The 13,290-nt window shown below is 37.9% G+C and overlaps 1 protein-coding gene across 3 annotated transcripts in view; it reads left to right on the top strand.

Moving 5' to 3' along the window:
• The window catches only part of STK24 (serine/threonine kinase 24), a 61,318-nt gene that overhangs the window by 21,127 nt on the left and 26,901 nt on the right, over nt 1-13,290 (top strand). Inside the window, exon 1 of one of the 3 annotated variants that reach the window (XM_075089903.1) lies at nt 6,358-6,483. The exons of the other annotated variants lie outside the window; for them this stretch is intronic. The gene's annotated coding sequence lies outside the window, so the exon portion shown is untranslated. Of the gene's footprint in view, nt 1-6,357; nt 6,484-13,290 lie in introns of those variants that run through there. 3 annotated transcript variants of the gene reach the window in all.

The raw sequence follows: 13,290 nt of genomic DNA, 5'->3' as shown, positions 1-13,290 counted from the left end.
TAAATGACACATTATACCCTCATGGAAAAAAAACCCATGCCACTTCTGTGAAGTTTGATTAACTGAGTTCTGTAGAACAATGAGTTCAGGCAAATGAAGTCTAGAAATAAAGATTTATTTTTGAAAAGCAGTGATTCTGAAAGTAATGTATAGTTAGTTTGGGTAATCAGATGAACATGAGGTTGGTAAATAATTCTGTGGCTGAGCCAAAATAAGACTTGCATTGGCTAGGGCTTTGGTGTACATGGCATCAGTGATGCCATTCTTGGAATAATGTGGCCAGTTCACAGTGTGGCTGGAAAACTGTAATGCATTAAGTAAAGAGCTTCAGGGAGAGTTTGAGGTTTGGAAAGCCTGTATTCCAGAGAAAGGCTTGAGTTCAGGCTGGATTTTGTTTATCCCAGAGAAGGTTTGGAAGTGACTCTGTGTATACATGAAAGCTTTTCCATGTTTAAGCGCTGATAGTTCAGTGCTTTCTAATCTGTTATGCCAAAATACGACAAGCTGTAATTGCTGAGTGGTCAAGCTAAGCAAATTTCATCTGGTAATCACACACACTTTTTTAAAGGGAAGATAGCTTAAATATTGGAAAAGTTTACATGAGGTGGATTTTCTGTCACTTGCAGTTATTTTTTTAAATCAGTATTTGCTGAATTTAAAGAACCTAAGCTTGTGTGCCTTAGGAAACTCAAGGACATTAATGAAGATATGTTGAATATTCTTGCCACAGCAATCTAGGTATTGTAACTTTGAATGTGAATGTTTCTATGTGACTTCAATAAGTTTTATTCTGATGTCCTTTTGCTTTACAGCTTTAACTGGTTTACTTTTAACATTTACTGGCAACTCTGAACTGATGTGACCTTAAATGTATGCTGTGGGTCAGGTGGAAGTTAACGGATGTGGCGCATTCTGTCATCATTTGATATAGCAGGCGGCCTGTGGCAGGTTACGTCGTGATTGTCAGGGTGGGAGAGCAGAGGGGAGATTGTCCTCAACATTTTGACAGTAGAATCCACTGCAAGAGGGGGTGCTACCTCAGCACAGGGAGGAGTGAAATGTCAGTAGTTTCTTGATGCTCCACCATCTGTGTTGTGTGCCCAGCCCCACAGCAGCAGCTAGTGCCCGTTCAGACCTGACTTTTGCAAACTGGTCACTGAACTTTGGGTTCACTGGGCACACTGTGAATGAAAAAAAGCTGTAACTCTCCCTCATTTTGCCTGCTACAGTTGCAGCCATGTTGTCATTATTGCACTTTGTGAGGGGTTGAGGTGGACTGCCTTCTCTTTTCTCTTGACCAGAGCCAGATGGAATTGTCTTACCCTGTAGGAATTCATGCACCTGCAGCTGAAATAAGAGTGGGGCTGGGACTGCAAATTCTCTCTTATTGTGACAGTGCTGGGAACAAAATGAGGGACAGGTTCCTGTGTGGAAGTCACTATTCTCAGTATGCTTACTTTTCTTCTGAAGCCTTTGGTAACTCCCTCGGTTCTCACCAGGCAGCAGTAGCCTTCTCAGGGGGGGCGAACAGATGTTGCCTTCATTTGTCCGTAGTAAATGTGAAACTGGCATCTGACTGGACAGCCTTGAAAAAGGTGGCAAGAGAGTTTCTGTAAGGGTTCTGATAGGCTTTCAGAAGTTGAAAGCTTCCATTGACATAACCCCTGAAGGCCATAAATAAGACAAAGGAAAAAGGGTGCAAAAGAACCCATGAACTCTGTCTATCTCTAGCACAGGTGGTTTTGCTGTGGGGCCCTGTTTTCATATTTAAAACAGTTTGTCCCTTCTTATTGCAGAGGTGGTTACCTTGCAACTCTGAAGCTTTGTTGCCCATAGTCTTGCTACTGTTGTCTTTCCCTGTAGTCATTTGCTGTGCTCCTAATGAGAAAAGAGTCCCTTCTTTGCATTGTCTTTATTCAAGGTAACAGTTTCAAATTGTGACTTCAGAAACTTTTTATTCCACTACTTTCTTTTAGCAGTCCTAGGGATTATTATAATTTTCTGCAATCAGCATCATACTGTAGTATTTTTCTGCATCTGTGGAAAAATCTACCTAGTAAGCAATTGTGACTTCAAGAATTTTCTGTTACATCAGCGTAATCAGTTTCACACTGTTAGCCTTTTAAGACTAAATAATTCTTACTGGACAAGTGTATCAAGGTTGGCAAGCATCGCTAGTATATCTCAAAGAAAACTGAGATTTCACAATAACTATATTTCGTATTACACAATGTTTAAGTACTTAACTGTGTCATGTTATTCTGATCTTCTTTTAAATAAAAATTTAGAAAGCTGACTGTAAAACACAATTTCTTGGAAGTACTATGTTTGTTTCGTGCTGCTTGTGATGGCCTTAAAAGCTGCCTCTATACTGCACTGATTGCTGGCTTCTGTACAGTATGAAGTACCCTGTGCATAATTTCATATCTCAGTATCTGCCTTTAGGCAGATCTAACAGCTAGCTGCTGCTGGAGCAGGCAGCCACAGTATCTTGTTCCCCATCCTGCTTTCATGTTCCTGCCATTTTACTTGTATTGGATGTGTTGACTGCATAATAACTTGTTTCACTTGGGAAACAAGCTTCCCCCATGCCTTCCTCAATGCCAGAGAGGTGGTAGAGTCACCACCCTGGAAGTATTTAAAAGACGTGTAGACGTGGCACTTCAGGGCATGGTTTAGGAGAGATGGTGGTGTTGGGTTGATGTTTGAACTTGATGATCCTAGAGGTCTTATCCAACCTTAATGATTCTATGATTCTCCTGCCTCTTCCAAAAGTAACCTGTTCCTTGAAAAGAGCAAACCCAAACCCTTACAGGTTAGCAAGTTCGGACCTGTGGCTTCAAAATTGCTAGGTCTGGTGCAAAAAAAAAAAAAAGGGGGGGGGGGAAGGGAAAGGTAGAGTTGGGTGGCCCCAAAACTGGAAGGTTGGGAGAGAGAGAAGGACGACAGTTTTTGGTAACAGCTTACTTCTAGATTAGCTGTAACCTGAAGTCTTGTATCTAGTTTGGCCATACAGATCAGGATGACGCAGGATTTCTTTCTAACAGTATGTAATACTGTTTGTCAAATGTCCTTCTGTGTCTTGCATGTTAACTGCTCCACTTGTTGCTGCGGGCCTGTGAGATATCTGAAAAGGGTGTATTAGTATGGCATCTAGGTGCAAGCTCTTTGCTGCTGAAAGGGGAAGTCCACCTCTGCCTTGTGACTGGCTGCCTCCTCACCCTAGCAGCAGGGGCTATTTAAACTTTCAGTGAAGTGGTTCAGCTCACTGAGTTGCAGGGGACTAACTGCCTTTTTTTTTTTTTTCCCTCCCTTGGTTTTTTTTTAAGGATGGGGGGATTGTACTCTGATGGTTCAGATTGGTCTAAAGTTTTATAGGAGCACACTGCCAAATCATTGTTTATGAAACTTCTTTGATTAGCCAATGGTAATGCTGAAAGAAGCATGTGTGTATGTATTTGTGCACAGGTTTAGGTGGAGTAGTTTCATGGGCTGGTGCTGCATCTTGTTGCCCAAATAGGCTTCCTGGCACAAGGCTTTTCAGCTAGAATATGGCCATTGGCACAACCAGGTAGATGCCAGTCTATTGATCCAATGTTCTTATGAACCTCTAAATCATTTGCCATTTTGATTGAAAACTTCTTTCTTTACATACCTCTGTCATAATCTCGTGTTCTTACATAGCTGCTATGTTTGTGTCATACCTTTTGTGTGAACATTATGTAGTTTCTATTGCTCAGTTAACTTTCTTTTACTTCAATATACTTTGGCATTTATACAGTTCTTTGGGTCAAGTGAATTCTTCAAAGTCTTCATATGGTGTCTATGGAGATAGTTGTATAAAAGCAGAACAGTCACATTCTTTATACATATAAGGGAATATTTATGGCATGTTACAGAGCATGTTAATAAGCATATTAAAATGTTGAATGTAGAACTCTCAGAAATTGTTATTTGGAAAAAGTTGGTTAGACTCAAAAATATTGAACTTCAAAAGGAAGGTTCCATAGTGAATAGGTTTGTGGACTGTATTAGTTCTAAAACATTGCAGTTCTTATATTCAAGAGCCAGTGTTTTCTCCCAAATTCTTAAGGTTCTTTCTGTCTAGTTTTTTCATTATATTACTAAATTTGTAAGCTGTTGATTATTTCTATCCCAAATGCTAACCATTTGGAGGTACCGAAGCTTTCTCCCTCTCTGCTTTCTTCAAAAGTTCCTTGAAACAGCGATTTGTAAGAAGGAAGCAAAAACTTAGGGGAGGAAGGCAAAATGAAAATGATAGATGTGACTAGGTGTTTTAGCAGTAATTAGAGGTCAGGGGAAGAATTTTAAAGAGAACAAGTGGAAAATAAAAAGGGTTTGCTGAAAAACTATGTTTTGCAGTGATTGGAGTGATGACCTTGGCAGAAGTCTGAGTTGAAGATCCTGGGCAATTTTAGGGCTGATATGTATAACTTCATTAGCAGTAAGAGTTTTGAAGAAGGATTGGCCTATGAATATTCTGTAAAGGAAGCAGTGGAATTTAATAATAAATATTTAATATTAACTATTTTCTGTTGGAATTTTGTTTCTGATCTAAAGAGGGGAGTGATTCATAAAACCCGAGCGTTATTGATGTGAACCACTCCAGTGAAATAGGTAGATATGTACATGCAAGTAGGGTGACATTTTGTTGGGGGGTGTGTGGGGGGGTGTGTGTGTGTGTGTGTAACCCCAAACCCCAAAATTACTAGTCTCAGTATTCATCGGATGCAAGGTTCACTTGTTAGTTCTGCTTTTGTTGTAATACGGTTTATGTGGATGAATTAATTCTGTAAACTAATGCTGATTTACTTTTGCTTCCAATTTCCCATTTTGGGACTTTTTACAGTTTATCAATAACCATGTGATGATGTATTTCTCAGTAAAATTCAGTTCCATGTGGAGTTTTGATTATGGGTTACTTTTTTGTGTTTCTTGGCTTCTCGGTGACTCTCTGTAAGAGGTCAATAGAGGAAATGTTGGGATTGTCATAGAACCACAGAAGTCACCCATTAATCTTAGTGTACTTCTTTAAATGGTCTCCCTGGGAAAAGATCTGCCGCAGATTGCATTTAGGTTTTTTTCCCCCCATAAGGTAATGACTTGATAGGTGTGGTTATGAACTAGTTATTTGCCTGGTGGACAGGGAAATGTATTGTCAGCGCCACTAGGTAATAAAAATCTTAAAAGGATAATGGATGTAAGGGACAGGATTTTTCACTCTCTCACCATGGCTTTTTTTAAGTGAGAAAAGGGAAAATGGCTGTAGGCAGGTGGGAAGAGGGAGAGTATGGGCTCATGTACACTTAATGTTCCATAGAAGTGGTTACTCCTTTAGGAAGTCAAACCCGTATGGTTCTTCAGTTGTGTAAGTTTCATGTGTTTACTAGCTAGGAACTGGTTTTGCAGCCAATACAAGAAGAAATATTTTGGTGGTGGTTTTTTTTGGGGGCGTGGGTGGGGTAGTGGGTGGGGTGTTTTTTTTTTTTCCTGTTTGCTTCTACTGTAATATACTTTGGTAGAAGAGTTATAAACCAAGATTGTCCACTATTTTGAAGCTCTGGGAAATCATGTGCTTAATATGACATGCCCAGGCTTGTGACAGCTGGGCTATAAAGATTCATTTCTGTGGTGGAAGGGCATGTGCCCAGGAAATGTGCCAAAGAGGCTGTGAATATGGACACTGTTAGAGATTACTCACACTAAGGAAAACATGGAGCTTGTGGCTCTAGCATGTTGGCATGCAAACACAAAAGTCTGCTAAACATTCTGCAGAAGGAATCTTTTATCAGTACTGTGACAGAACTTTTATTGTTGTTTTTTTTTTATTTCCTAGCAAGTGGCTCTGCAAGCTCTGTTACAACTAGCTTATGACAAAAAGAATGCATTTAAGGATTAATTGTATACTGCTGTAGCAATTGCAAAAGGTAATTGTTGGAGAGTGACTGCTGCATTAGATTCTAGAATACATGGACTAGTACGTATGTCTAGAAATGAAAATGTGATTTTTTTTTTTTTCTTGAGGCTTGAAGAAAGCAGGAATTTCAGTGTGTTGAAAAATTATTCCAAAGGCATAAAATACTGTATACTGAAGTGGTTCTGCTTAGTCTGAAAAATCATGTTGCCTATGTCTTTCATGGAGTTCATAGTGTCCAAACTGGAATGAACAATTCTTTTTCCTTGGTCTCTGTTCTGCATTGGATACCCAGCAGATGCATTTATTTTTTTTTTCTTTGTGGTTGAACATGTTAGATGGCTGACAGACCTTGATTAAAGGACATAAATGCGCCACATGCAAAACCACAATGATTTCTTTGATTGCAGGGACCTTTTGGCCAGCTTGCAGTAAGGACTTGTGTTTAGAAGAGAACCTTTGGGCTCATCTGTATCTCCCTCCCCTCAAAGGGATGGCAGCCCGAGGACAGCTAGCATTCATCCTGACGCCAAGAGACTTCAAAGGAGGTAAGCGCCTCAGAAATGCTCCCCAGACAAAATACTTCCCATCAGTCCTGCACCCTGGCGTGGTAATATTCTTTAGTAGAGCATTACCATCTCCTAAAGGTTTCTGTTAATGGCTCCTTCATGAAAATTTTTTGAGAACTCCATGAGGCTTCATCAGCTGGTTGCAGCCCCTTTCAGATTCATGGAAATGTCCCTTGCTGTCACTAATCCGTGTCCGTTTGCTTAAGAACATGCCCCCAATGTAGGGAAAAAGATATTTTATACTTCTGGGGTTTGTACTCAGACATATGCTACCCTCCTTGACTTTTTTTTCATATTTTGGATGAGAGATTTTTCCTTATTCATGATCTTTAAGGATGAAGTCAAGGGGAAAAAAAAAAACAAACCCTGATGCTGCACACAGTTTTAAAAGGCTTTTACTTAAATGAATCTCTGAATGATTCTTTAATATCCAGATGATTTCCACCTAATTCTTTGTGTGTTTAAATATCTAGTGAGCATTATCTCATAAAAGTTCTGTAGAAACAAATTATTGCATTTCATTTTCCTGGAGGGGAATATGTCCTTACGTTTTTTTTTTCTTGTTAGAAATGCCTTCTACATGCAGCACAGCTGTTTGTTCAAAATTCCTATGGAATAATTATTTAGTAGAAAGAGCAATTTAAAATAAACAGAAATTTACCTTGAGATCAGAAATTTAAACACAAAAATCCTATGCTAGCTTTTTAACTTATTCTTAATATTTTATAAAAGCAGACTTTTCAGGGTTGATTTCCACACATTCCCCACCCACCTTCCGGTCACTTGTACAAATACTGAGATATAGATATTGTCTTTCTTTGCGTTTATTCCAGAAAACACTATATGAAACCCACTAAGAATATGACTGGAATCAAAAGGAAGAACTTTCTCTTTTTTTTTTTTTTTTTTTAAATGGGAATATTTGGGAGTGTAGTAGACCCTTAGTAAATATGAGTTATATGTTTGAACGGATTTTTTTTTTTCTTAAGGGTGTGGACTTGGGGAGCATAGTTGGCACTCAGACCATTTAAGCTGTAGCTGTTATTAAGTCCTGTATGATTACAGGTACCCTGTTTAACAACTTTTGCCTTGTTTTTTCCATTTATGACAAGAGTATGTTATTTAGCTATTTGTCTTCTTTAAAGCTAAGAAAGAGCTTTCTGACTATGTACAGTAGTTTTAATATCTGCCATCTAGCTAGCCTTCTTATTGGGCTACCATGTAAATATGTAAATACAAAGGTTCTGTAGATTGTAACTTAAGTATGTTTAGGTAGTAAAGAAGTGGATCGTCCTATAAAATAATATTCTACCTAATTCTACACTTCTGTAGCTTTGGAAGAGATTTACCTATGGGTATTGTGAACAACTTGTAGATCCTCCAGACTTAAAATGTTTACAGGTCCTTGCTATGTTGATACATTAAATTAGCTTGGGTTTTGCTTGACTGTGTTCAAATGTTTTGGTGGTGTTTGTTGGGTTTTATGGGTTTGGGTTATTTTGTTTGTTCGTTTTTGTGTGTTTTACAGTAGTCAGCTTCCTTAACTTCATTGGAAAAATTTCTTTTTGTAGTTTTCTACACTTCATATGTTGTTCAACTGTAGGAATTTAGATTTTTTTTTTCTGAATATATTGTCTTTCCACAATGTGTTATTTCTATACCCTTTCTTCTGCTGTTCAAAGAGGTAAAACAAATATTGAAATTCAAAGAAGGAAACTTTCAGAAAACTGCAATTTTCTTTTTCTGGGAATTATTCTAACACTTATTTTTTAACTCTATGAGATTACTGAATGTGCCAAATAAGCAGTAGCACACTGCAGCTTGTGTAAATCTTACCAGGTTCATTCTGTTCCTGTAAGACAAGCTAAATCACAAATACAGTTTATTTTTATTAATGGGTTGCCCTCCCCTGTGAGCAGATGAGAAGGAAATAAAGGCATGTTTTTTTTCCTTCATTTGAGTGGCCTTTTAGTGTCAGTGAAAGTGGAGGTGGTTTTGGTTTTTGTTAGGTTTTGTTTTGCTGAGTAAATTCGGTCTTATGCCTACCTCTCTAAGAATTCCACAAGAAAGAGTAGAAACAGGGCTGAGAATTTCTAGAGCTCTTTCTACTGTAAGATAAAATATCTGTTGATGGACACACATTCTGATAAAATGAGAGAATGAAGTATTATATTGGAAACACTGGAATTCATGAAATAGTTAAAAAATTCCTTTCGAAGACAAATCTAGTTACTGCTTTGTCAGTTTTTGCTGGAGGGAACTGATATTCAAAGCAATATTCTTTCTCTTTGGAGCCTTTCAAATTGATAGTAAAATACAGTCATTCATTTAAGAAGCAAAATAAATTTTAGCTGTTCTCTTTAATAGCATAGCAGATCATCTACTTTGGCATGGGTAGGTTTTTGCACATACTTTCTGATGAATACATTACCTTTAAACTGTATTTCGTAACATCTGCTTTTGCTTCTCTTATCCTGCTTTGGGGTTTTAGGGTATATTAATATCCAAGGTTAAAGATGGCTAGTTCACTGCAGCTGTTGGTGTTTCAGTTATTTTTCAGCTTTTTAGAGAACACTAGACAGTACTTGAAGACTCTGCTTTAAAATATGGACCATTAGTTGTGACAGGATAAGGGAGGGGAAAGGATGATTTACCCAGGGGATGTCTTTGGTGGCTAAGGCACCCCGGGTGTCTTTAGCCTTGTTCTCTCATAAAGTAGTTTCTCTTGTTCTTTAAAGCCAACAGTAATCTTTCCGTGCCATCTGACTTTCAGGTGCGCTGAAACAAGTGTCTTTAGGAAATACTACAGTATGTTTCTATTTAATGAAATCTAATGGCATAACAAATAGCTTCCCCCATTATGAAATGATACGGCAATCTATACCAACTTGTGTTGTAATAGTTGGAAATAGATGGAAGAACATCAGCAGGTGAATAGACTGTCAAAAAAAAAAAAAGTTCAAGTGAAGGATTAACTGCATGATGGAACTCAATATGCTTCCTACGAAGTGTTGGAAAGATAGTGGCATTCTTTATTCCTTGTAATGAGGCCAGAGAACTTTTTGTTCATCAGATATGGAAGAAAAAATAGTAGTTAATGAGATTGCCTTTGAGAACAAACCCTACGGTCTTAGAAAGGTGGTGTGAATCAGCACTGAAAGGTTTGGGGTGGTTTGTGGGTTGTGTTCCCCCCGCCCCCAGCTTTGTCCTCTGTGAAGACAGTTCCAAAAGCTCATTAAAGCATTATGGCCTTTCTTGATAGCTGTTAAACAATCATAGGACCCTAGATATGCAGCAGTAGAATCAGTTTGTCCATTTGCAGTGGAAAGGTCTTGATTATTTACTGCTTACACTAACAGAATTGGGTACCCATGGTGTTCAAATTTTGGAGAAACTGCAGTGTAAATAACTTTCTGTGGTGATCAGTAATCCTATCTTTTGTCTCATCCCTTCCATCTGTCAAAGAGTTATTATGTGACATTGAGCAATCCAACAGACATCTGGATAGGCTGCCTGAAGTTCAACGGTGCATTGCTTACCTTCTCTGTCCAAAGATTTCGTACTGGAGAGAATGGAACAAAAGCAGATAGTGGTGTGCTATTCATTCTGCGCTGTTAACATATAGCAGTGCTGGATCTAGTTCTGATTAGGTTTAAATTGAACTGATAATACATACAGGTAATATTTATAACTTGTCAAGAAATGACAAGAATTAAGGCTATGAGGTAGAGCTGTATGTATGCCTTGCCAAAACCATGCATTTGCTGAATAACATAATAGCCACCTTGTACTGTTAAAGAACTCACTTTTGGCAAATGGTATCTGTTCTAATACTAATCTGTGGGTCTAGAAATTGAACAGTCAACTAACAACTGGAAAGTCTGCAAATCCTGATGAGTTTCAAGGATCTAATGGCAATACATTAACTCATAGGTGCCTTCTCTCTAAAACCTGAAATAATAATTTCCTTGTATATGCATTCATTTTCATGAAAGGATAAGCTCCAGGGAAAGGACACTTAAAATATTTTGGAGGTCTTGATACTTCTTGATACATGTTTTCAGATTTTAGAGAGTTGGCAACATTTAGCAATGTAGTGGAGAGGTTTGAGCTTGTCTAAGAGGAGCAGGAGCCACAAATACCTAAGTGCCATTTCCTGTCACTGCCTCAATGCATCATTTATGGCATTGTACAAAACCTTTTTTTTTGATTGATCTGTATCTTACTTCTGCACATAAGCTCACAGATGTCCATGTGAGTTAGTAAATAATGAGAACTGAAATGCCAGGATGTGCCTGTTCTTTATCCTGTGTAACAAGACAGTGACTATTATATTGTGACTTGGTGTTGAAAGGAGATGGTGAATGAATAAAATGGTGCCTGAGGCTGAACTTGATTGTGAGGAAAGGAAAGCATTTTGAAGAATCCAGGTATATGTGAGCGATCACATTCCTTAAGGTGTATTTCTCGTTGGTTAATCAGTCATTTCTTCCTCTATTTATGAAGGGTGTCAGAGTGATAAATGCTTTCAGATTAATCTTAAACAGGTGGTTTTGTGCTTCTATCTTCCGAGGGTTGCACAGCTTCTTTTGAGGCCAGACCTTCTTTGCTGGGGGCTGGTGAGAGAGCATCTCTGGCATTATGTGGTTCTGCCACCTGCTGGCTTTGTCGAGCAGTATGGGCTTAAGATGCATAATTAAAAGCACAACTGTGAAGAAATCCTGAAAAAAAATCCTTCTTTCCGTCCAGAACAGGGAATCAGTGGGCAAGGTTGCTTAAAGTAGATGTAGAAGATAAGTTCCATGATCTCTGCATCACGTTTTTGAAGTCAGGCATCTAGGAATCAGTGTGCAAGTATTTGAGATGCTTCTGGTTGCTACAGCTGTCAAACTTCCCTTGGTGTTTTTAGATATAAAGTTAACAGAAGACAAATCTGCACGAGGAGTGGCAACAACCTGTAGCAGGAATGCAACTTAGAGAGGTTATCCTGTTTGTATACATTGTGTATCTCAAGGTTCTTTTAATCTGTTTTCTTATGTTGGAGAATCAACACAAATATTAATACTAAATTTACACCAGTACTGAAATATAAGTCTCTTTTTTTGGCCTGTGTTACTTTTGGCATATATACCAGTTAAACCGAAATTTTTATTAAACAAAGTATAGCACATCACATTGTGCAATGCCTGTCAGTTTTGGAACTAGTTTTTTCTTTTCAGATTAGCTGAGGGTCTGTCTATGGTATTCTGTTTCTGGTTTTCAGTACTATAGGCTTTTTCTACTAACCCAGTGATAGTAAAACTTCTACTATATAGGTCAACTTAAGCTACTTCTTATTTTGATTAGCAAATCTGTTGTGTTGTTTCAATCAAGTATGTAATTTCTAGCCTGTGACTGTTGATGTAAGTTAAACTGCTTGTAAATATAGATTCTAAGTGGAATTTGGAGATGGCTTGTCTCCAGAACTAAACAAGCCTTATATATTTACAAATACTCTCTATTCTGCTGCTAACTGTGCACCATAAACTCAAGGTGGGAAATACCCTTTCTCACAACAAATTTAAGGTTGGACATTCTCTTTCTCACAGTAGGTGGGGGGATTTTATCACTTAAAAACAAACGTGCTCACTGTTGTACTACTCTTTTCAAATTGCATTACTTGACTTCCTTGATTTAAGACTTTTAGTTAAATTGTAAATTAGTGTACAGGTCACTTGGTGCTCTTACTTCTGAGTCCTTCTAGTCCATCTCTTCCATGGCTCTGTGTTATGTTTTCCTCTGCAACCTCTCCTTCCCTCAAGAAAGGTGATTTAGAAATATTTTCCTCAGTACATACTGTGGCTTGATTTCTTTAGGTCAATCTCTCCTGTATAATATCACCATGCTAAGAAATGTGAGAGTTATCGTCAAGTAAAAAAAAAAAATATACACACACACAAAAAGCATCTCTAAAGATAGGCCTCTCCATTTTTATTCAGATATTTTATTAACTTTGTAAGGACTTGTAAACAAACGTTTTAATCTTGATCACTTATTTCTATATATGTCTTCTATACTCCTCTCATTTCAGTTAAAATGTGCTGCTGAGACTCTAGAGGAGTTTTTTGGGGATGGCCTTTTTTTTTTCTTCAGTGTGTAGTCCTTGATTTTAGCATATTTTGCGTATTCTAGAGCTGTTCCTTTCCTCAGTTTCATGGCATCAGATGAAAACCTCTTGTTGTTACTGTGAAAATGGAAATGTTCCATGTGCCCTCATTAATGTGCTCATCTATATTTACAGAGAAATAATAATCCTAAATTTGGATTGATGATTCACCATGGCTTCACTGTATTTGGAAGAAAATTCAGTGCTGTGTTGTGACTAACGTTTAAAAGAGGAAAACTAGTCTTATTTCAGATCTCAAAATGGAGCGCTGAATGTTGTTCATCTGAGTATATAAGCATAGTATCTTCTTGAAAATATAAGTGATTATGTGTACTATGTAATTTGTAATTTAGTCTATGGAAGTGAATTTAGTGCTTTCGGTGTTCTGTTTGAGAGTTTTGAGAAAAGTGGGGGATATATACAGAAGAATGTGAGATGTACACGCAAAAAAATAATTTAGGCAGCTTTAAAAAGGAAAGTGACAGTAGGTGTTAGGGAATGTGAAGCATGCCAGAGACGCTTGAAAAGGAAGGAAAGAAGGAGGCACGTTGCTCTGGTGATGCTGAAGTCGATTGGTAGTGGTGCTCTACTTGCCTTATGCTGTTGTGACAGGTATAAAATAAATGTATATATAGGTTACT

This window comes from Phalacrocorax aristotelis, chromosome 1 (assembly GCF_949628215.1).
Source record: "Phalacrocorax aristotelis chromosome 1, bGulAri2.1, whole genome shotgun sequence".
Classification (NCBI taxonomy): Eukaryota; Metazoa; Chordata; class Aves; order Suliformes; family Phalacrocoracidae; genus Phalacrocorax; species Phalacrocorax aristotelis.
This window is presented reverse-complemented; position numbering and strand designations above follow the sequence as displayed.